Source organism: Rhipicephalus sanguineus, chromosome 9 (genome assembly GCF_013339695.2).
Source record: "Rhipicephalus sanguineus isolate Rsan-2018 chromosome 9, BIME_Rsan_1.4, whole genome shotgun sequence".
NCBI classification, from domain to species: Eukaryota; Metazoa; Arthropoda; class Arachnida; order Ixodida; family Ixodidae; genus Rhipicephalus; species Rhipicephalus sanguineus.
The window spans coordinates 121,417,877-121,441,373 of record NC_051184.2 but is presented as its reverse complement, the minus strand read 5'-3'; positions in this window follow the sequence as shown (position 1 = coordinate 121,441,373).

Below are 23,497 nucleotides of genomic sequence, written 5' to 3'. Positions count from 1 at the left end.
CGTCCTTCGAACCAGGCGCGGAAGGGCTGCTTGCCTGCTGACAGCCGTTTAAGCACTTGAATTGTCTTCCCGAGACGGGAAGTGAGGCGCCATGCAGTCCGACACAGCAAGGTTCGACGGGACGTCCGTAATGGTTTCCTGTCGCTAAATCTTCCTTCAAGAGATAGCGGCGTTAGCGCGGATTACAACCAGTCCCGTTAATTGAGCGGTGAGATGCTTCGGAGCGGCGGACCTTCTAATGCGCCTGGTTTTCCGAGCCTGTTACCCATTACCCTACGGCCTTCACATGGCAAAGAAGGACGCCCTTGCTGCCACAGGTGAAGGGTGCAGTGGCCACGCGCCAGTCGAGAACGTTGACCTGGGCGGGTGTGGCCGGCACCCTCATTAGTGCTGTTTGTAACGTGAGTTGACCGTCTCAACTTGGAGCAATTCTCTCACCTAGCGAGCTGGTGAAGATATACCCTTCATAATGAGCCTCCGAGCTCGTTTTTTCCAGGATTTTTTCGCGATGTAAAGAATGCAATAATACCTCTGTTAAGTTTGCCTTCCTCCAGCCTCTTGCTCCAGAGTCTCTGGTGCCTGCGAAGGCCAGTCACAACAACCGTCATCCACGTCAATCGCAGCGCAACAATTCAGTTATTACAGGCAACAGCAATGGTCATGCGTTCGCATCCAAGCAAGAATGAAATGTGGCGACGTGAAATAACAACTGGCTTCGATAAAATCTCAGACTGCCATATCAAGGACGGTGAATCGCTGACAAGCACACGATCTATAGAGCATAAGTTATTGGAAAATGGCTCATAGAAGTAGGCATATCACCGCGTAACTTCCAGGGCCGCAATTCTGTGTGTTCGCCATCGCCGGCTTTTCCACGTATGACACCGGCACCGAGATGTGTGAGTCATAACATGCCTCACTTGATAAGAGAAAACTAAGTTGTGGTCGGCTGTCGCAAACAAACTAAATCCATTCGGCTGGCTAAATATGCCCGAGGCTTACCTTAGTATACGTCTTAAAAACGAACGAGCATTCTATTAACGAACCAGCCTCGACGTTTTATAAACGTCGAGGCTCACACAGACGTCCCGAACAGGAGACGCTAGCTCGAGAAAGCAGATCTCTCACTGTCGTTTGTCTGCACATGAAGCTATTTTCTGGAAAAAGTCTCCTTGCTCCACGGACTGACAAGTGCCCGAGTTGCAGGGGGGGAAAGAAAACAGGGGAGTTCTTCGTGGGGCTCGTTTCTTTGTTAGACATAATCAAATGAATGCAACAGACAATTATGCCAAGGACAGCATAGGGGTCATTTATATGCCATTTTGAATTGTAATGTAGCAATTAAGACGTAAATTGAAATGAAGTGATGTGGACGAACAGACACCCTTTCCTTCGGTGGGGCCCCAACGCACAACCTTAGAATTACGCGCCACATGATCTACAATGGAACTTCTATGCATTCTGCAATTCATTCATCGCTTTAAAATGGCAATCACAAATTTTGTTTCGAGAGAGTAGCATATATTCGCTGCTTGAGAGCTTTTCAAACAGGTTGGCGCAATAGCCATCAAATTGGTTCTGTTCAGCCATTGAAGAGGACGAACGAAGAAAAGACACTCCTTAAACGTCTATGTAACCTTCATTGGATCGAATGGGAAAGGTGAGTCGTGCAGGTTGATGGAATTGAAAGCGTTAAATGTGAACTACACAATTATGATGCGGTGCGCGACAGAGGGGCACGTGTCGAATCTCGAAAGTGGCGGAGTCTCAACTTTGAAGAATCAAGACGTCAAGTATTACTTGATGACTTGTGTCACGCTATTTCTAAAGTTATTATAGATCTTCACTCTTACCGTGCTCTTAAAATAAATATTAGCGTGAAGAAGAAGACACGTCTCCGTTCAGCAGCATCACCAACGCTCGCCTTGCTGCGCTTCCCACTGATGCTCGCAGGTCTCTTTCTACATTGTGCTCTGCGCTGACCCGCTGGATTTATTCGTACAGTCATGTAAAGAGCCCACTACCAGTAAACCTCTTCTGACGAGGTATATTATAGCGACATTCGACAGGTACTATGACTATTCGCTAAGTGCATTTCATGATGACTCCAATGTCGAAGTCAAATGTAGTGTCACACAGCCGCTCCAGACAAGAGGCTGACTAGTGTTATCGTGTACCACAAAACAGGGGCGGACTATGAGTGACTGTGTGAGTGCTCTGTTGTGTGCTGTGTTCTTCTCCCATCTCACCCATGCTGCTCCCATGCGCAGAGTAGCAAGCCGGCTCTTCAAATCTGGTTACCTTCCCAGCCTTTCCTTCTCCACTACTTCTTCTCGCTTCGTCTCACAGCCAGTTTTGTTTTTCTTTTGAACCTTTCAAGGGCAATGAATGTGCAGCCATCAATAGACCCATTAGAATACATATAATAGAGTGGGCCAATGCGCGTTAGAATTTCAACGAAGACACGTGGCCCTGATGGCACTTTGCTGCATTCTACGAAGCTTCTAAAAATTCATCTGCCCTATTGCTGGATGTTTTTAAAACGAATTATGACACGGATATGCACCCACGGTATTTTTGCATAAGCGATACGGTTTTTATACTGAAAGCCTCTGAAGAGCGAAAATCGGCAGATCCCACGTGTTGTGGGAATCGGTTTCATGTGAAGCAGTCAGCGAGTACGCGTGTGCTGTATTTTATGGCACTGAGCCACGCCTTATGAGGTGGATCGACGTGTTTTTGTAAGTGTAGTAGCTGTGTGCACGTCGTGGGCTTACCAGGCACGTCGAGGACGACAACACTGCCGTTTATAGGGTAACATATAGTGCGACCTAACCTCAGCCCTCACGTTAGAGTAAATTCGTCAGTATTATCAAAAGTCAGTACATTTTATGGTGCAATCATGTAAATATCATACGTAACTTTCGTTAATATATTCCTCCGGTGTCGAATGTTGCTTCAATATAGCTTGCTGAATCATAGGAAGACCAATGTAATGTTTATTAGTCTGGTATAAAAGCTTAGACAACACTGGAACCACAGACTTTAACTTGACATGACGCCTGTATTGTAGGAGTACACATGTAGTGTTCATTGGTTTCTTGTAAAATCAAATAGCCGACACCAGAACCACCATCGACGTTGAACTGACATTACGCCTGCATAGGATGTTCTTCCAAACCAGTTTATAGACCTCGCGTGGCTCTGTAGTAGAATACCGATTGCCGCGCAAAATGCTTGGGCTCGATTCCTCCTGGGATCCTAATTTTACAGTGAAAGCTGTTATGAGATCATTTCACCGGCCGTTTTTGGCGCCGTAGTTGTCCGCCGCCGCCGCCGCCGCCGGTGTCCGTAACCAGTATCGCTCAAAATAAGAAAAAAAAACGAAATAAGAAAAAAATTCTAGGATGGAGCCCAGTATTCAACCTCTGAGCCATGCCGGTGCTTGAAACTGCTTTGCAAAAAGGTCCTATACAGGCTTCATGTCGGAAAGGAACCACATTATCATATGCAATATAGCGTGGTAGAAGAGTAAAATAAGCACTAAGCGTCGCGCAACGTAAATTCTGTAACCAGGCGTCACACAATTGCGAATTGCGCAACGAGTAGGTTGTTGAATGCTTCCAACCCATTACAAAGGGCACTGCCATAATTCTTCATCGTCATCAGGCACAGCATCAACAAAGTGCGCCTTACATGCGAGCCTTACATGTGAGCCTTACATGCGTTTAGCAGGTACCAACGCGCTCCGTAGAATGACGAAAAATGACACAGTGCCTGCTGCCCTACTTCTCAAAAATTACTATGATTTATAGCGTAGTGCGTTCCTCGCATGTGCACTTGTATTGATTGCCAAGGAAGCCCATCAGCGCATGATCCACTTCCTCGGGGTCGCAGTAAAATTACAATGATTTATAGCGTAGTGGGTTCCTCGCAAGTGCACTTGTATTGGTTGCCAAGGAAGGCCATAAGCGCATGATCCATTTCCTCAGGGTCTCAGGAAAGTTCTTCGCCCCCCCCCCCCCCCGGTCTCTCTCCCACGTCAACGTATGTTATGCAGCATGACGGGAGAGGGAATTAGCGACCGGGCGTCACCCAATGCAAATTACATAACTGGTGGGCCGTTTAAAGCTTCCAACCCATTACAAAGGGCTGAGCTATAATCCTTCATCGTCATCAGTCGTCGCGTCAACAAAGTGCACATAGTGCCTTAAAGACGTGTAGATGGTGCCTCGCTTCTCCGCAGAATGACGAATAATGGCTTAGTAGGTGCTTCCCAACTTCACAAAAATTGTGACTTATGGCGTAGGGGGTACCTTTCTAGTTCACTTGTATTGTAGCCCCAAGAGAGCTTAGCGGGCTCTAGAAACGCCGCTCTTCCACCTTTCGCTGTGACTGTGCTGCGGTTTCAGCGTAGGCCTGGCGTTTTTTTTTATTCTTTCCATTCTTCGGATCAACGTTCCGATGTCGGTTTTTCTTAACACTCTCGCATTCAAATTACCAATGTCTGTTCTCACCGTTCCTAGGAAGATATAAACTGTCAATCCCCTGTGGCGCATACCCGTACACCGCGACCCGTGGTAAAGGGGTATGTGCCACATGGGTCTGGAGGAATGGGTTTGACGATGTACTCGACAGGATTCTCACGTTATTCATGTCATGATCCCACAGTCGTATTCATCAAATCATTTTACCCTCCCATGCCAATTTTGCTCAACACCAAGTTAAAGACACGATCATGAGAGCACCCAGCCGTAGGCGGCTAGATAGATAGATAGATAGATAGATAGATAGATAGATAGATAGATAGATAGATAGATAGATAGATAGATAGATAGATAGATAGATAGATAGATAGATAGATAGATAGATAGATAGATAGATAGATAGATAGATAGATAGATAGATAGATAGATAGATAGAAACGCTCAAAGTGGCGAAGTTTCGCTAAGAAATGCTTCGCAATTAAAAACTTCCTTCTGATGAGACCTACACGTCAATATCGCAGACAAACGTTCATTAAAATATTTTTCCAAAAATATTATCAAGAGTTACGATTTCTCATGTCGATTTCCTTTGGCTTTCATGAGACGAGTGGAATTAGTGGCCCCTCCATACAAAACAATTTAAGCGTCGCACGTAGAGTTCTTCAGCATTGTTACGGTTGTCGAAAATAGCTTGCGATGCTAAGGTGGACCTTGCAAAAGCCTTTGATGTTGCGAGTCATTAATTTCTTTTTTCTCTTCTAGAACAGTCCAATGCTGGCTATGTTTAGCTTAAAGGTGCCAGACTTGGCTATAATAAGTGTTTGACTCATGTAGTTGTTAATGGTGAAATTTCAATACCTCTTTCTATTTGTTATTCTGTGAAAGGAGGCTGCCCAATGTCAGCACTTTGGTTCGCTTTTAAAATGGGAATCAGAGGAGGCAAAAATAGATCTAAAAGTTACAGTCAGCGACCGATTTTCCAGACGCCCAATTTTTCTGACCTGCCTGAATATCCGGACTCTTCCATGCCACCGTCAGCGCTCCATGGAGTGAATTTGCAATAAAGACCAAAATTTCAGACGTTTGGAACCTTTCTCTTTCGATGTTCCATGCTTTTGTTTTCGACCTCGAGTCGATAGCTACCGACAACGACGGAATACACGAATTTTGCTGCCATTTTGTTTTTGTGTTGCCTCAGCAGGCGTTGCATGCGTATCTTTTGCTGATCTCGACAGACGCTTACGGTGGCGCATGTGTTCGGTTGTGGTGTCTTCATCACCGCTTCAACAACCGATCCTTCTTTCATTGCCAGTTGTTGCCGATGGCGAGGAAATCACAGCCGATTGACAATGGAAAAGTGTTGGTACAATAAGGTAGCAGGGCGCAGAAACAGACTGAGCAGTCTTTCAAGCAGGTGAGCAAATAAATTTGCTTTTCTTGCGTGAATTTTTTTAGGACTGCCCGATTTTCCGGATGATATCTCAGCTCCTGGAGGATCCGAAAATCGGTTGGCGACTGCAGGTTAATTAGACAACTAATTACTTCAAAAATGTTTTATTTGAAATTACATTACTAACTGCAGCTGGCCCCATGTAATGACATTACATTACTGTCGGTTCATGGGGCGAACCTTGGTAAACACGTCCACAACCTGTGCTCAACAGCTTCGCTGGTCATCCGCCTCGACATAATAGAATGGCTCCTTGATTTTTTAAGTGCTTTTCAAGCGAGCCGGTGGCTGAAGACCACCAGTTATTGAGCGTAGCAGGTGTTTCCGAAAGGTGACAGCATTTGTATGCGGCAAGATAGTATAATATGAGACAGCAGTCTCTCAGGTGGCTTTCCTACACACTTTAAATGTAAAATTATGTGTATTGCAGTGCCTAATGTCCATTTAAAACAGAAGGAGAATAAACTTTCATGCTGAGCAAGCGTCGTGCGCACCCTAAGTGGACTACTTCCTTATTCCTTATTGCTGTGGGCCATCGCCAGCTTTCGAGCCCGTTCAATCACGCTGCGCAGAATTTTCGCCCAGGTGTTATACCTTGGCCTCCACTGCGTACAAAACCCTGGGACCGTAGGCAATCAAGCAATCTCCTAAGAACAGTGAGAGGCCATTTAAAGGACACGCCGATTATGACGAAATAAACTTTCAATTTCCAGAAACAATGTTTACGAGCGCATAAACTCGTGGTCACCCAAGGTGGTAGGGTCCCTCAATCCTGGAATCCAATGGCCGCAATTCCCTCCAAGGCCCTGGTGACGTGTCCTCGTTGGTCGTCTGGGTCCTGTGTGGAGATCTTGGCCTCCCACGTCTCGTCGAAGAGGTTTTTGTGCGGGGTCATTGCGGGCTTGCAATTTCCATGATCGTGGCGCCACGGGCACTCGAGTACAAAAGCTAGGATATTAAGGCCTCTTGGCTCACATGTGAATGAGATGCGGATTCAAAAGTCAGGTTTACACAAGTCGTGAAAGCATTAATTAACGTCAAAAGTAAGCAACCAATTTAAACAAATCGCACCTTCTTTCAATTAACAGCGTTATGCTTCAGAAACTTAGCTATGTAATATCTTCAGCAAAATAATTTCGATTAGTATAAATACATCACTTGAAAAAGAATCTATCACAACAAGATTCAGTGACACGCACCGTGTCAGAGAAAAGAACTTAACGATGCGGGACGCGGGTCGGACGCTCCAATGGATGAAACAAGCGCAAGTTGCAGTCGTTCCATAAGTTCTTGCGAGCAGATTAACGCGAACGAGGAGCGTTGAATCAGACCACAATATTATCTGCATGCACAAAAAAAAGCTGCGATAATCTACGGGTCTCCGTTATGAGTACACTTCACACATCCCTGCACATGGGCTGCATGCGGACAAAAGTACGTCAGCGACAACATTCCTGCCGCTTATTTTGAACATCAGATATACAAAGCAAACAAAAAGAGTATTAAACATAGATCGCGGACGTCCCTAATTTCTTAAAGCCTTTGCGTAAACGAAAGTACACACCGCTCTTCGAGAAGCCAGCACCATGATGTTGATTATGAGGCGCTCATAATCGACGGCCTGCTCACCGGGCCGAAAAAAAGTCGTCGTGACGGAGCTGTTTCAAACAAGCTAGCATAGCCTCTTCAGTCCCAGTGACCCCGTTTGGGGCTATTGCTTCGAGCAAGCGTAGCTTATTCTGAAGGAAATATTTTTTTTACCTTCAACTTGAATTTCTCGCTTGTAGCATTACTTTACTAAAGACCATCGAGATGACCCCCCATGTCAAGCATCTGTGACGCACGGCGGGTTTCAAAATGGTGTTCCCCAACAAACGTCAACATTTTCTTCCTCGCAGATTTATCTGCGGTTTGTTTTATCCAGAATATGTGACAGCAATAATGGAGAGCCCTCAATGGGCTTGTAATCAATTTTTATGCATAATCTGCATTGTTCATTGCAGTTTACAGCTGAATAACTAAATGAAATAAATCTTAGACAAATAAATTTAATTCGTAAAATTAATTTAATTTCGCCAGTTCTTTAATTGTTCATCCGAAATAATATTTTCCCTGTTTCACGAACTCTGAAGAGCAAAACAAAGATATTTGAAATAAGTTATCCTGGAATTTCGTTCTTGGGACTGAAGGGGCTAGTGTCGATCGCCTCCTCGTTGTGCAAGTTTCGAATGCACGCCGTTTTCTGTTGCGCGTACTCTGCTTCTTTTATGAAACAATGTAACGATTCGTTGCTGCATTTCCACTGCGATGACACGTACTCCGACGTACAAAAAAGCCTTTTCACATCGCTTATTCGGTTTTTTCTCGGACTTCTGCAGGGCTTCTTGGACTACCTTACTCCAGTTTCTCAAGACACAGAACTCCCACAATTCAAGGTTGACCCTGTACCTGCTGCTTCCACACGCGTCCGCTAGGCGGCGGTGTTCGGTTCGAGTTGCCCGATTTGATATGGGCAAGTTTTTAGGCGGGGGAAGCTAAGAGCAAAATAAGGTTCGAAGAAAGGTTAAGGAATATGGAGGAGAGTAGATGGGCATAGAAGGTGTTCCGTTATTTGTCTAGGAAAAGCGTGGAAACACAGTGGAGAAAAAAGCTTGGAGGCTCACTAGTAAATATACGGCTGGTAGTGTAAGTGATATGGCAACAAAAGGCGTTAAGCGAAAAGCCAAAGAGGCGGAGTGGATTTACTGGACAGCAGCTTTGAAGAAACACCGACTCTGAGTAACTACCGAAAGGCCAGAAATGAAATAAGGAGGGAGGCGTTTTAAAATAATTGAAAGGGAAGCGATTTACTGTTTGAAGCAAGATCGGGTTGCCTTAGAGCGCATTGTTATAAAGAGAGATTCAGTAAAGAAGGACAATGCACATGCTGTGGGGAAGATAAGGAAACGGCGGAGCATGTTCTCATTGAATGCAGAGATATCCACCCAGGTGTACGTTAGGGCACGAACCTACATGAAGCCTTGGGTTTTAGGGCAAACATCGAAAGTCTGATTACACCCACGATTGAAATAAGTAAGAGACGGTTAGAGTATTGGTGGCAGAAAATTTGAGAGAAGCGACAGAAATAAACATTGGAAGAAATAAGGCTATTCTGCCGTAAAGGGCAGAGACTAGACTGATAATTTACGCTGTTTTGCCTTAGGAAGACAGATTTAATCGAAGTTCAGGGATTAGGCCAACAGTAAAAAGAAAGGAAAAAGTTTTTTTTCTACTTCTCGAGCCTGGTGGCAAAATTGTCACCAGCCAGTTATAAAGGGGATCCTCACAGCATCCATTCATCCATGCGCATAGGAGGGCACATCTAACACCGAACACAATACAAACATTTACCGCCCTTTCCGAACTACTTTCACACAACACACATTTAGCGGAGCGTATAAGATCCGCTGCGGTCACGCCTGCGTGTGCTATACTCGCGGACTACTTTTCTTGGCAGTGAAGGGAAAGCTACGGGGGCGGAACTTCGGCACATGTACTCCTACGCGAAGTAGTCCAGTAAAGCGCGCGTTTCTCACCGCTGTAGAAAATAGACAGTTATAGCTGGCGTACGCAGGAAAAGCGCGAAGGTTACAGTGCGCATGCCCAGTTTGCAGGAGATCGCACTGGTTCTTATGGGCATCCGCCGGTTTTAAAAAGATGCGTAGAGTTTGTTCTGGGCTCTGCGCGCTTTGAGTGTCGTTCTCGCGTCATCTCGCGTCTTGTCGCGTCTTCACGCGAGCGCCATTTTCAATGTCTCCGGCCGCAGCGTGTCGCGAACAGTTGGAGTTGTGACACTACCATAGGGTTCAGTTCAACCTTGTAGTTCAGTCGCTTTCGAATGTGCAAAATGCATACCCACTCCCTGACAACAGGGAGGAGATGCATATAAAAGCGAAAATATTGGATTTACCGTAGATTACTCCCACAAATCGGACAGTACAGAAGCGCACGTACGTGATGCTTGAACGGTTCGTGATAAAAGATAGTGTACTCATCCGCAGGCGAGTGTCGGCTCAGTGCACAGAATGGCCATAGGCCATAGGTTTAGGCATGAGCGCCTTCATTGTGTAGTGATTATAAGCGTCGACAGTCCCGTAAAACATTAGGCTGCATGCATCTGGGCAATTAGATTATTATTACAAGAAACGTTACCCTTATCTGTTCCACCGTGTCGTTCCTCTGAAGTTCCTTTATTCATTGGTGCTTGTTATTCAAGGAAAATTTTCAAAAAATATGCGGTATTTCTAACATGCACATTGGATTCGGATGCAAAATCGTGCAGAACGCTATTCGTTTCGCTATTCAAAATTTCCGCATATTCGCATGCGCCTGATCACGATTCAGCGGATAAACGCGATTTATTGACGAGACCTGCAGGAGCGAGACAGTGACGTCTCATGAAAACGGGTCCGCCAGTCGCCGCCCTCTTACTAGCGCGGACACGCTCACGTGGCAACCAGAGCAAGCTAAGTAATGTAATGAAGAAGAAGCACCTCAGGTCCTGAAAAAAGCGTGGTTTCATGTACGTGTTTCTTTTTGTTGGCAGAGTTCACCTTATGTAACAACTTCATATATGGGAGCTTTAAATGAAGGAAAGTGGGAGGAAGTGGCATCCAGAATCTTCACAATGAGTAAGCTGTAGTTGGGGTTGCTGGAATAATTTCCACACCCTGGTGACTGTTGATGTGTGTGCATAGCAGAACTTAAAGGCAATTTGTACTTTTGCCTCCGTTTAATACGACTGGTGATCCTGAAAACTTGGTAACTACTTTGTTGTGTCGTATTTAGTGGATAATATAACCCTGGGATCTTGTTAACGTGGGCTAGCTGAGCTTATGTAAGCGCTTAGGTACAAGAATAGGTGTGCCATATGAGGGTAAGAATGTAGAGTGTTCAGAAGTGTAGGAGCCCGAGGGACCAAGACACAACGTACCTTAATTGATCGAGCTATGATGATGATGAAATAAACTTTTAATTTGCCAAAACAGTGTCCCCGAGCTATTAAGCTTGGGGTCACTCTAGGTGGGAGGGTCCCTTAGTCCAGGAATCCTCTGGCCGCAATCGCCTCCCGGGCCCTGGCGACGAGTCTACGTTGGTCGTCTAGGTGCCGTGCGGATATCTTGGCCTCCCACGTCTCGGCCAGGAGGTTGTTGCGTGCGGTCGTTGCGGGCTTCTTATCGGCATCTTGGGGGCGCCACGGGCACTCGAGTATGAGGTGTGCCAGTGTGTCGGGAACGTCGCAGATCGGGCAGTGGTATGCATGAAGCGTCGGGTAGATGCGATGTAGCAGGATACCGTGCGTGTACGTGTTGCTTTGCAGTCTTCGGAATGCTGTTGTTTCTTCCTTAGTCAGCTTGGGGTGAGGTGGCGGGTACACCCTGCGAGCTAGGCGATGGTGTTGCAGCATGGCGTTATACGTCGGGGGTACGGTCTCCACTTCTGCTGCAGCGCTGGCTTGATCGAGCTAGCTTCACAAAGAAAGAGATGGGTTGTACAAGAAAGGGAGGAGGCAGATGATTTAGGAGGACCAAAACTGGCCACAGGATGGTTGCACCTTGCAAAATCCTTGATTTTTTGGAGATAAATCTTCGACTTATCAAGCGAAACCAGGTGAAATTATGAATCATGAAGCTGTATCGTTTTTTGAATCTGAAAGGAGTATCTGTCAGCTTCTGCTGACTTGCGCTGGTCAGCTCATTTACTTCAGTGTTCAAATAGGATGCTTTCTCCCGTGTAAACTTCTTACAATTCTCTCATCAATTCTTTTACGGTGCCTTTGGCCCATACTCTTCATTTTGATGGTTGGATTGTGACATGCCGTGGTCTTGTCTTGGGCTCAGCAAATCATTCGCTTGTTGATCATGGTGAAACATTGTGTTTTCTTTCTTCCCTTGCATCGACTGCTTTGGGTTGTAGCAGCACTAGTGCTGCAGAGTCATTCTAGTGTGGCAGCTCATGATAGCTCTCAATTTCACAATCCGATGAGTGCTGCTTCAAATTAGTCGCACCTTTTAGCGACATTTGTACAATTAGGTGCAATCTTGTGAATATGATGATGTTCTCAACTGTGAGCTCATCTTTTTATGTGAAGTAACGTGCACATCTCGGGGCATCTGGCACTTGTCTGCAGGCTACGTACAGCCAGCCTGTCAATATGAGGGCTTTTAAATGCGAATGCATTTCTTAGCCGGGGGTTGTCGTGCGTCCCTGGTCGGTGTGCGCACAGATCTCTCCGCGCGCGCTCCTCCTCGCCCCTAGCAACAGCTGCGGCGCGCCTAGCAACCGGAGCAGGTGGTGAGCGGCGGAGGGTAAGGGAGAGGAGGAGCGCACGGGCGTGTGATGGCGCTCGCATCGCGGAGCAGCGGAGGGTAAGGGAGAGGAGGAGTGTACCCGGTGAGGGCGCTCGCATCGCGAAGCTCGCTCGGCGGAGAGAGGAGGCGCTCGCATTCTTTCCCCCTCCGCGCCGAACTCGTTTCCTTCGCTCGCCGCGCTTTCGGCGTGGGTGCATTGGTCATCTGCGCGCGCAACTTTCTTGCGTGAGCAATTCAAGCCGCTCGCTGGCCTGAAACTAGCAGGCACAACTCTGCTACGTTTGTCTAGTGCGCGACGATCTTTTTCGTCGCGACGGACCGTAGCGTACCCGTTTGCGTAGAGCGGGAACCGAGGCGGCTTTCAACCGCCCGGTAGTATGGAATGGCCACATCTCCGCGCGCACTGACTTTGTCTGCTGTGCAAAAGAGTGACCCCCTTGCCTGGGTAAGGTACCGATCCTCTCGTCGGCGTGGGGCCGCGAGAGTTGTCGCGTCTGTTCGGCGCTTCGCGCTGAGTAGGCGCGGCACTCTTGTCCAGGAAGGACCGTTCGCTCAAAACAAAAAGATCCCGCTCTGTAACCCGGGGCGGGAACCCTGCCAGGGCGGACGTATTTGGATGATGAGGGGTTGATGAGTGTTATAAACTCTGGGACATGGTGCTTTCGAGTGCCAAGCTCCCCTTCCTTTCTGACAACGGTAGAGCTCGGGCGCTCCTCCTGTCCGCGCTCGGACCTATATATATCATGCAGGGAACGCGCGCTTTGGTGTCTTGATAGCGATGGAAGTCGGTGAAGTCGAATCTCTCGCGGCAACGATACCACTAGGACGAAGTGTAACACAATGCAACTCGAGCATTACGCCTCTACGTGCACACTGTCGTCTTTCTTCAATAATTAATCGCACACTCATCGGGTGCACCCAAATGCATTCGCATTTCCTCGCGGTCACCTTCGGGGAGGTGCGGCTTTTTTTTTTTTTGCAGTGAGTAACCAGTCGGTCACAGACCGCTGTGCAAAGTTGTATATTCGCTCAATGTTGACATGTCTAGCTGAGATGACATCAACAGCTGCACTGATGTCCACGTCGAACTGCATTTGTTTTCCATTCACTTTAAAAGTATGTGGATTGAGCTTGGTTTGTAGCTTTTTTGAAGTGCCAAAATTGTTTCATCCTCATTATCTAACACCAGGTCAGCAACTACCTTGAATGATGGTCTTGCTGCATTAAATACTGTGAGGTACTGCAGCATGAAGCTCTGCTTGAAAGTTCACCGTTATTCTGCAGTATTTCTTCTTGTAGGATTTTTCTGGTGTAGAATTGTTCTCCATTGGTTATGCGCTGATGTTACTTACTGTTTACCTCTAGCACAATGTTTCATGATGCCTTAGTTTAAAAAAAGTCACAGTTTCGCCGCAAGGCCGAAGCAATGAATGCGATAGCAAGAAACTAATGCTATATGAAGTGACGCTCGCCAATGGATACTCTCAGTTTGAACAGCGCTCCTGTTGCAAAGGCGGCCGAAGCAGCGAAGGAAACTAGCATGCTTCAAGTGTCGAGCTGTGACACTTGACAGTTGTAGGGTATGTGCGCAAAGCTCGGACGAACACAGGAAAAAACGATGTAGACAGAAGGAGCGCAAACTATCAACTGATTTATTCTTTCTTGAAATAGCTTATATAAGCTTCTTCAAACGTCACAAGAAAAGTGGATAAGGGGAGAAAGCAAACAAATCATGCCCACCTCATGTCAAGCAAAACCTGCGCAAGAAATTGCCTTCTGCCTTATATAGGTTAACCGAAGTATCGCTTACGCAATCATCTCCCTTCTCTTTAATGACAAAAGCTTCCTAGAAGTTCTTCTAAGACACTTGACAGTTCGCGCTCATCTTCTGTTTGTTCGTTCAGCGGCGTCCCTTGAGCTCGAGTGGCTTTCGTACGCTCCGTAACATGAGCGCGGACATCACGGTGAAAGCGTGAAACATCCCTCTTCCCCTCAGCACAAGAAAACCGCGCGAGTAGACAGCGGAAGGGCAAGGTTCTCCTTGCGCAAGAATAAGAAGAAGCGAGCGAGCTCGCCGACGACTTTTAAATGCGCCTGTCGCGCTCCTAACGCCATCTCGCTGGTAATGAAGAAACGCTTATAAGCGCAGCCGTCTCTGAGTCCGTCCAGTGGTAAAGGGTGTGTATATAACGCTCGCCGTTAGCTACATGAAGGATCTGCGTTTCGTGGCGTAGTGGCTAGCGCCACTCGCTGCGGAGCAAGAGGTCCCTGGTTCGATTCCGCGCTTCGGAAGCATTTTTCTGAATTATTTTTCATTGGGGCTTTTTTATATATATACATACTTATACATATACGGTGCATGACGGCGGCGACGGCGACGGCAAAATGCAGCCGAGACTGTCCATATAATTGCTGTCGCAATAAAAAACAGCGCAGAAAACCACAGGGAAACACAGAAAGGGAACACGAATAGTGCTCAGGCCCATAGTCAGGGCAGTGCCCAAGGGGCCCGCCCTCCAACACCCTTCCGAAATTTTGGTGAGGGGGGTGTTTTACTGAAAATAAACAGAAAGTAGGCATTTTCTGTCAAATAGTCAAGGCCTTTAGCAAGTGGTTTACATTTAGCTCAATGGGATATATGTTTCATTTTAGGTAAGCAAGGCAGCCGTACACATATAGCGCTCTACTGCCAAAAACATGATGCCTACAGCAATTATGCATTTAATAAATATATCACCTTTGTTAAAATGCTCTAAAGGATTCTGTTGCTGACTAGACTTCAAGAGTTTAGTCACCCGACTGCATAAATTCATTTGCCTTCTTAGACAACCATCTTAGCTGGTTATTTTTGCATATGTACAGCTGTAATCAATATCTAGTTAGGGCTTCACACGTGTGACAGAGGCGTTGATTCTTGGTCTTGCAACATAGACATCCGCAGCAGAATGCCTACTGTGATTTCTGTTATCTAGGTGCACTGTGGCATATTGTGCAGTCTTCAAGGCAGTTCCATCAGCATTCAGATGTATGCATGCATATTAATTAATTAATTAATTAATTAATAGTTGAATAAATAATTAATTATTTAATAATTATTTATTTATTTATTTATTTATTTATTTATTTATTTATTCATTCATTTATTTATTTATTTATACCCTCAAGGCCTGAGGGCATTACAAAGGCGAGTGGTTAAAAACACAATTGAAGATCCTAATGAAACAAGGGGAATTGCTCGAGGGGCTCATTTCTTGGTTTGACACGATGACATAAAACCAACAGGCAATTAAACCAAGGAAAGCATAGGGGACAATATGTCTTGTTTTTAACTGTAGTGTAGCAAATATGCCATGAATAGGAATGTAATAAAGCGAACCAAAAAGCAACACTTCAGAATGCTAGTTACACAATGTTAGTTGATGATTTACAAAACCTGAAAATGCCTTTAGAGATGCAAGTGATCTAGGAAGGTGGTTCCAATCCTTCAAACTCTGAGGGATCAATGAGCAGGAGAGACTTCTATTGCGGCATGTGGCGATACTAACTTTATTATTATGACCAAGGTGGTCAGGAATAAAGAAAGGTGGGGAAAGTAACTCTTGTTGGATCGGTGGGATATAGTAATAAATTTTATGAAACTATGATAGCCTGAACATTTTGTGGTGGGATGCAGTTGATGGTAATTCGACAACAATTTTCATGGACATTACACTTGCTGCATGATTATAGTTGTTAGTCATGAATCTGGCAGCACTATTTTGTTGCAAGTTCCATTAAATTAAGTAGTTTGCTAGTATATGGATGCCATGCAGCAGCCACATATTCAAGTTTACTTCTGATAAGTTTTGTATATGATGAACTTGAGAGAGGAAGAGGCTGAAGAGACGTTACGGCGATGAGAACCTAGCATGTGATTAGTATTGCTAACAATAATAGTTATGTGTAATGTTTAGTCAAGATCAATGGTAGTCTGAATGCCAAGACAGTTAAATGTAAAGACAGGTTCAAATGACGTGCAATTGAAAAGATAACAGGCAGGGGTAGTGGCAGTTCAAGTTGAGCGGGGTGCTTTGCATTTTTCATGATTTAGCTCCACGAGCCACATGTTCCAACAGTTAGATACAGCATCTAGGTCATTTGTAAGAGCGTAATGTCATTATTGTTAATTTCATGAAATGGCAATTGTCCGCAATGAGGTGAACATCAGAAGTTCAGAACACAATTTGAAAAGTCAATAATGTATATTAAGAGGAGCGAAGGGCCTATAACAGACCCCTCTATGGCAGCAGAATGAACAGGCTTGCTAGGTGCCATGCCATTGCACGCAACAGACTGAATAACGAAGGTGTGAAGGCCAAGTGTCTATATTTATTTGCTTAGTTTTAAAGGGGCCCTGCAACACAAAAATAATTATGTAGTTTCCATCGCTTCTTTTCGAACTGTGGATTGCACCGAGATTGTTGCGCAAGTGGCAACGTCAAAAACAATGCTGTTACAATTTTATTCCAACAGAGAAACCACATTTGTCTGGGACTAGAGTGACACACAGCGACTATTTTTACGATAGGAAACGATGCTTCATCACGTCGGAGCAACGACATTGGATGGGCGTTTTGATTGGTTTGACACGACAAACACCTAATATTCACATGGTGCCAGATAAGCCACACTATTGTGCAAGCTATCCGGGAAAATTATAAAAAGCACTCTAAATACTTTCTCAGACACTAAAGGATTTCCGTTTCTGAATATGAAATTTTGAAAACAATTGCAAAACGACGCTAGGTGCACTGCACAACGGCCACCATGAGGCGAGTCATCCGGTATTTCTCTGTAAGAGGTGCGCGGTGATTAGAACCAGCCTTTGCCTTTCATTGCAGCCCCCTGTCCCCCAACTAAGTCAAAGTGTGGGGCAGATTTTGCACCCCTACCCCTCTTAGGTGACTAGGGAGGCACAGATGAAATAACATTGCAAGGCCCTTTAAGAGAAGAAGTTTGTGGCATACTTTATCAAGTACTTTCTAATGAACGACAAAAATACAGTCAGCCATTGAAGAGCAATATGTAAGTGCAATTCGTGAGCGAAGGAAAGAAGTTGAGTTTCATAAGAAAATAATTTACAAAAACCATACTGGCTGGTAAACCAAGATGGAGTCAAGAAACTTTATTGGCTAAGATGATAACACATATCCTTGAGCATTTCACATGAGATGCTAGTTAGGGAGACCGGGTGATAAATGGTTGGCCACTGGACTTGTGGACAGGAATCGCCTTGTGATCTTCCAGTTGTAGCCACCCAAATTTTTTTTGAAAGAATGATGGATGAGTGCATAATGTTCTAAAAAAAGCTGTGTTAATGATGTCTGCACCAGGACTAGCAGATATAACAAATGAGTCGACAATTCTTTGGATGACCACAAGCCATGGCTTCACAGTGGTATGGAAGAATGGGCTTTCCATCCACTCCTGTTCTCACAGACTGCACCATTTGTGGAGAGGTCATTGTAAATGTTTTATGTTATTGTCAATCAATCACACTGATGTATACACAACAAAAAACAGGAAAAAAGAAAAAAAAAGACACTGGCGAGCGGATTGGGTGTGGGGAGGCCTGGGCGGGGGACTGTGCACGAACGGGGAGGAAGGGTACACAGAATTACAGTGAAACATCGGTGATACGAATCTCACGGGACCACCAAAAATATTCGTATCATCCGAAATTCGTATCACTAGGAAGCAAAACAAACAAAAGAAAGCTGGCGTACATTTTCATTTATTGTTTGTCAGGGCTGCGGCAACGTCAGGAACAATCCTGAATAATTGACAGTTCAGTTTTGAGATGTCGGCAATCATACCAGCCCTCGTAAATATACGACCCGTACGCGCGCATTTAATTAAGTAACCAGGTGCGTTGTGACCCGCGACACTGAGAGGCCGTGACGCGTCTCTGATGGTTTATCCTGGCCGTAAGAAAAGTGTTTTTCTTAAACCGTGATTCTGGCCATTTGGCAGTGCGGCGCGCATTCGCACGTGCGCATTCGCACGTCCCCGCGTTCGCACGTGCTTCGCGCATCTTCCGCGGCAGCGCTAACAGCACCTTTTCGTACCTGGGTGGTAGCGAACGTTCGTATCAAACGTCGCTGGGTGAAAATCGGTTCGCAACAACCGTACTACATTACATTGCAGGCCAATGGGCCGTGGCCGGGACCAACGAAAAGTTCTTATCACCCCGAAATTCGTATCAGCTGTGATCGTATCACCGAGGTTTCACTGTATTTCAGGCTGCGTGAGAACGTGCCTGCCACGCTCTTCCCATTGCTATGACACGTACTGAATACATGATCACTCCTTTGCGGTGCCACTTAGTCATTTATGCCTTACACTTTTACGAGTGAAAGGCCTTGTTTCAGAGGGTTTCGAGGTGCCACACTTTATGCACTTCGAATGTTCTGTACGGCCGCAACCACTCGGTTAGTGTACTTAAATTTAAGATTTGTGTCATAGATGTCGTTGGAGAACAATTAATTAGGATAAGGCGACCGACCACAGCACGCCAGTTTTGGTGCTCGGTGCGCAGTTGACAGACAGAGTCACTCTTCTAGATGCATTGGCAGGCAGGAAAACGCTCGTTTCGCCACAACAAACGTATATATGTCCGGCATGAAAGCAAAGATGGGCCACGCATGCGTCACGTAGAGGTTCATCAAATGCCGACTATACTTGCAGCGACCTTTTTGAGGCATCGATCTATGGAATGCTTGCTGTTTCGTGTTCTCTCATGCTTTGATGAATGCGCGTATGCGAGTTAACACGAAGAGGCGGCCGCACGGGCCCGTCTCATCGCGGGCGCCATATGCAACGCTCGCTCGGTCGCTGTGCCACGTTGTCGGTTTCGGAAAGCGACATGGAACGTTTTCGGTGCAAACAGCGAGGTCATTGCATGCGCACGCTTATGTGCTCATGCACATATGTCCTAGCGTGGAAGCAGAGACGGCCGGGCCACGCATGCGCCTTTATATGAGGAATCGATCTATCGAATACTTATTGTTTCATGTTCTCTTGGTCTGATGAATGAACGCATGCGAGTTAACACGAAGAGGGGGCCGCACGGGTCCGCCTCATAGCTGGCGTCATATGTACAACGCTCGCTCGCTCGCCGTTTGCCACGTTGCAGGGCTGGGCAGAGATACTCAGAAAAGTATTCCGGAATACAGATATCGAAATACATGAACTGGAAGCCTAAAATACAGATACTGAGATACATTTGCCTTTAACGTGACGTGATATTTCGGAGATACTTTTGCAATAAGACGAATAAAGTATTCCGGAATACAGTTACAGCGATACAGATACTGGAATACTTTTTTTATTTCAAGGATCCTCATACTACACAAAGACACTTATTAGTGCAGCATAATGTTGTAATTAAAGTTACAGCGCATCGAAACGTTCAGTTTATTTATTTATTTATTACACTACCCTCAGCGCCCTTAAGACATTGCAGGGTAGGGGGTGGACAAAGTACATAATTAGCAATAATGACATAATTACAGGTATCAATTGCAATAAAAATACACTATTTCACAGCAACAGTAACCAGGATTGGACACCAAAATCGACATACTTGGCGAACAAACTAAGCTATGCTAGAAATAGCACACTTTAAGCAAATCACTGGAATCACTAATCAACACCAATGAATTTGGAAAAAAGCGCACATTTATTTTGATGATCTGCTTTGTCCCAACGTCGGAGCGGCCCGCAGTCTTGCCCATATAAAAACGGGGTGAAGATTCTTCCGGAGCCGAATAAAGTTAACTATCTATCTATCTATCTGCTTTGCTGAGAAGGTTGCTGTGTAGGCTTCTCAAATAGGCTGTCTAACAGCGTCGGTTCAGCCTCAGCATAAGACTCAGGAAGGAAAAATAGTCTGTCTACCGCTGACGGCGAGCACAAATTCGTGTTATAGTGAATAAATATCGCCTTCATAGCCGGATTGCCCTGCAGCGTGGCGATATCTCTCTTCTCGGGTCATCTAGATACCGAAACACTTCCGCCCTCACTTGGGTTGTTCGGACTGTTCAGAGTCCGAAGTCTGTCCCCATCTTCGGAATCCTCAGCCGTCTGACCCTGTCGGCTTCAATGAAGCTGTCACCACCACCGATACTACCAGCACCCATTTCAGAAAGCCGCAACAGGCGAAGTCGGCTCCGGCGGTGGGGGAGCCTGCTACCACAAAAGACCGTTTCACGCATGTAATCAATTAGAAACGCACCCTGACATTGGAAAGGTGGCTGAAAGCGCGTCAAAGATAGCCATCTTCTAGTCACTTCCGCCGTGACTACGGGAGCTACTTTTGGAAGTGCCGCCGCTTTGAGAACTGAACGCACGCGAAGCATTGCAAAGCCTGTTCCAAGGCGGTATCCGCGCGGGGGGTCGCGAAGTAATGGCTTGCCACCCGAAAAAAAATAGGCGTGCTGCACTTACCTTGAGAGAGAGCGACTTTTGTCGGCAGAGGCCGACAATATTGACCCCGCGATTCTGTGCTTGAGGGGAAACCATCGGTGCCCTATGTGTCGGCGACCGGCGGCTCGCCTTTGCTTTTCTTGGCACAAAAAAGAAAAAAAATACGCCATTCCCCCACAGGAAACACGCCTCAACTCATTCCCGACAAAAAAACAATGTAAGGAGATACCCGTGTCCTGCATAGTATCGCGATACAGGCGATACATCGTAAATGTATTTCACTACTGAGATACAAATATATTTTTCAAATGTATCGAGATGCAGAAATACAGATACTCAAAAGTATATCTGAAATACTATCGCGATACTCTTGTATCGCGATACTGCTCAGCCCTGCCACGTTGTCGGTGGCGGAGAGCTATGTAGCTAGTGGAATGTTGTCGGTACAAACAATGACGTTAACTGTGTCGGTCGTGCGCAGACGAGAATCTTATCGTACCGACAGCTTTTTGTCGGGGTCGGAGGTCGGGAGAAATGCTCCTATTGTACCGACAGGCACCTTTGTCGGTCTCGGAGGTGGGGAAAGAACGCCCTTGTCGTAGCGACAGGTACCTTATCGGTCTCGAAGGTCGGCAAATGAGACCCTTGTCGTACCCACAGGTGCGTTTGTCGGTACAATTGTCGGACCGACAGTTACCTTTGACAGGCCGACAGCTACCACTGTCGGGCCGACTATCGTTGTCGGACCGACAGGGGCGCTTTGTCGGATTTTTCGACTGGAAAGGCAGCTCAGAGTATAGCACATCAGAAGTGGCAAACATCGATGTTCACATACCATCGACTTTATTCTCTAGACCCTTCTTTACGACTGCGGCTGCTAGCTGCTCATTACTGGGAGAAACATATGGTGTCTTACCGCCTGTGTCTCGGCGTCGCATTGACCAACGCCTACTCATTTAAGATCGAGATGACCTACAGCGCTGAATTCAACGACTGCACTGCCGAAGTACGCAAACAAGAACCTTCACTTCACCTCAGTACTGCTCTGAATTACGTGCACGAAAACGCTTTCCCCGTCGAGAAGGTATTGGGGCCATGGGACTGCTCATCAAACATCCGAAAGCGCTGCTGCGATATCAGATATACCGGACTGATTTAACGTAGGTGACAGTAAAAGCGGAAGTGTTGTTACGTCATCTCCAACGGTGACTTTACTCGCCTCCTCTCCTACTTTTCGTACATTCCACCTTCCGCAGGTCAGGGTTGCCGACCGGCTTCAGTCCTCGCTAATCTCTCTGCCTTTCTATTATCATTCTTCTCCTGCACTTGAACAAGAAGCTCCTATGTTCATTTTTCAGAGGCATTTTCGTGAGGCATCGAAAGCCAAAGGTGACTTCTCGACCAGAAGTGTTTAAAAGAGAAAGAAGAGTACCACTCCGTGTTCATGCCTCTAAAAAAGATCGCAAAGGAGAAATTGCACACGGGAAAATTGTACGTAAATGCGTAAACAAGCCGTTTGCTGAATTTCGTTGTATACAGGGTCAGTATTGTCGTTTCTCGACTATTGTAGCTTCAATAACATTTTCGAGACTCTCACGTAAGCTTGGTAGGCCATGCGTTGGCATCGACGGCCAGCAGCAACGTTGGCCACGGCCGGTAGGGAGCGGGCGTCTCGCGATCGGTATTCCAAGCGAGGAAAACCCGCTCCACATCTCTGGTGTTCAAGATCGCTGTTCTTGCAGAGTGACGAGAACTCTGCTGATCGCATAATCGACATGAAAGCGGCGAGGTGCCACAGGCCAGCACCCTATTTCTGTAAAAAAAAAGCAAGAGGCGTTGCGTCGGCAAAGCATGGTACTGGTAATAGATTCTTCGTAAATGGCGCTCTCATCGCTCATTTAATAAAGCTTCCTCCCATCAATGCTGACGCGTTAGGCGGTATACAGAAAGTGGTCTTCGATATTTCTCTATTCGCGACAATGAGCAACCGAAAATACCGGCCATCTATGCGAGGCAGTTTATGACGTGTGTCATTTCTGCGTTGGTCAAAAACGCTCCTTTTGCACAGTGAAAAGCACGTAGCCGAGCGCATATTCGACAAGAACGTGTCTGGTGCTACAGCTGGCGCCCCCTCTATTATGAAAAAAAAAAGAGTGCAAGGTTTGCACAGGCAAGCATCCCACTGGTAATTGTATCACGGTAAAGCGCTCTCATCACGTTCATAAAAACGCCTCCCTTCATAACTCTGATGCATCCGGTGTTACAACGCGATCTGGGACGTCTTTGTATAAGCTACAATAAGCAACCTGAAAATATCGACCATGTACCTAAAGCAACTTACCAAATGTCTCGTTTCTCTCACGTATTGTTTGCGATTGCATATTCTTGCCAGCGCCAATGGGGCTATCGCGACGGGAGACCTCTATTTGCATTTGTGGTGTCAATTCTGTACCAGTGATTTCTTCGTAATTGTTTACGGAAAACAAAATGTTGCGAAATGCACCGCTGTCTTCATTTCTTCTTGTTCGATACTTAAACATCAACTAATGAACAATCGCTCATCTTGGCTTGAAAGCTTCTATGTGTGTCCGCTGCACCGCATCTTCGCGATCACTTGTTTAAAGTGGGGGGAGAACCCGAAATCGACACCCGAGAGTTAAGAGCAGCAAGAAACGAAAATCCTTTCACGGGGCAAGCTTTCTCACAGTGCAGAATACATCGGACATAAACAGATTGGTATTATG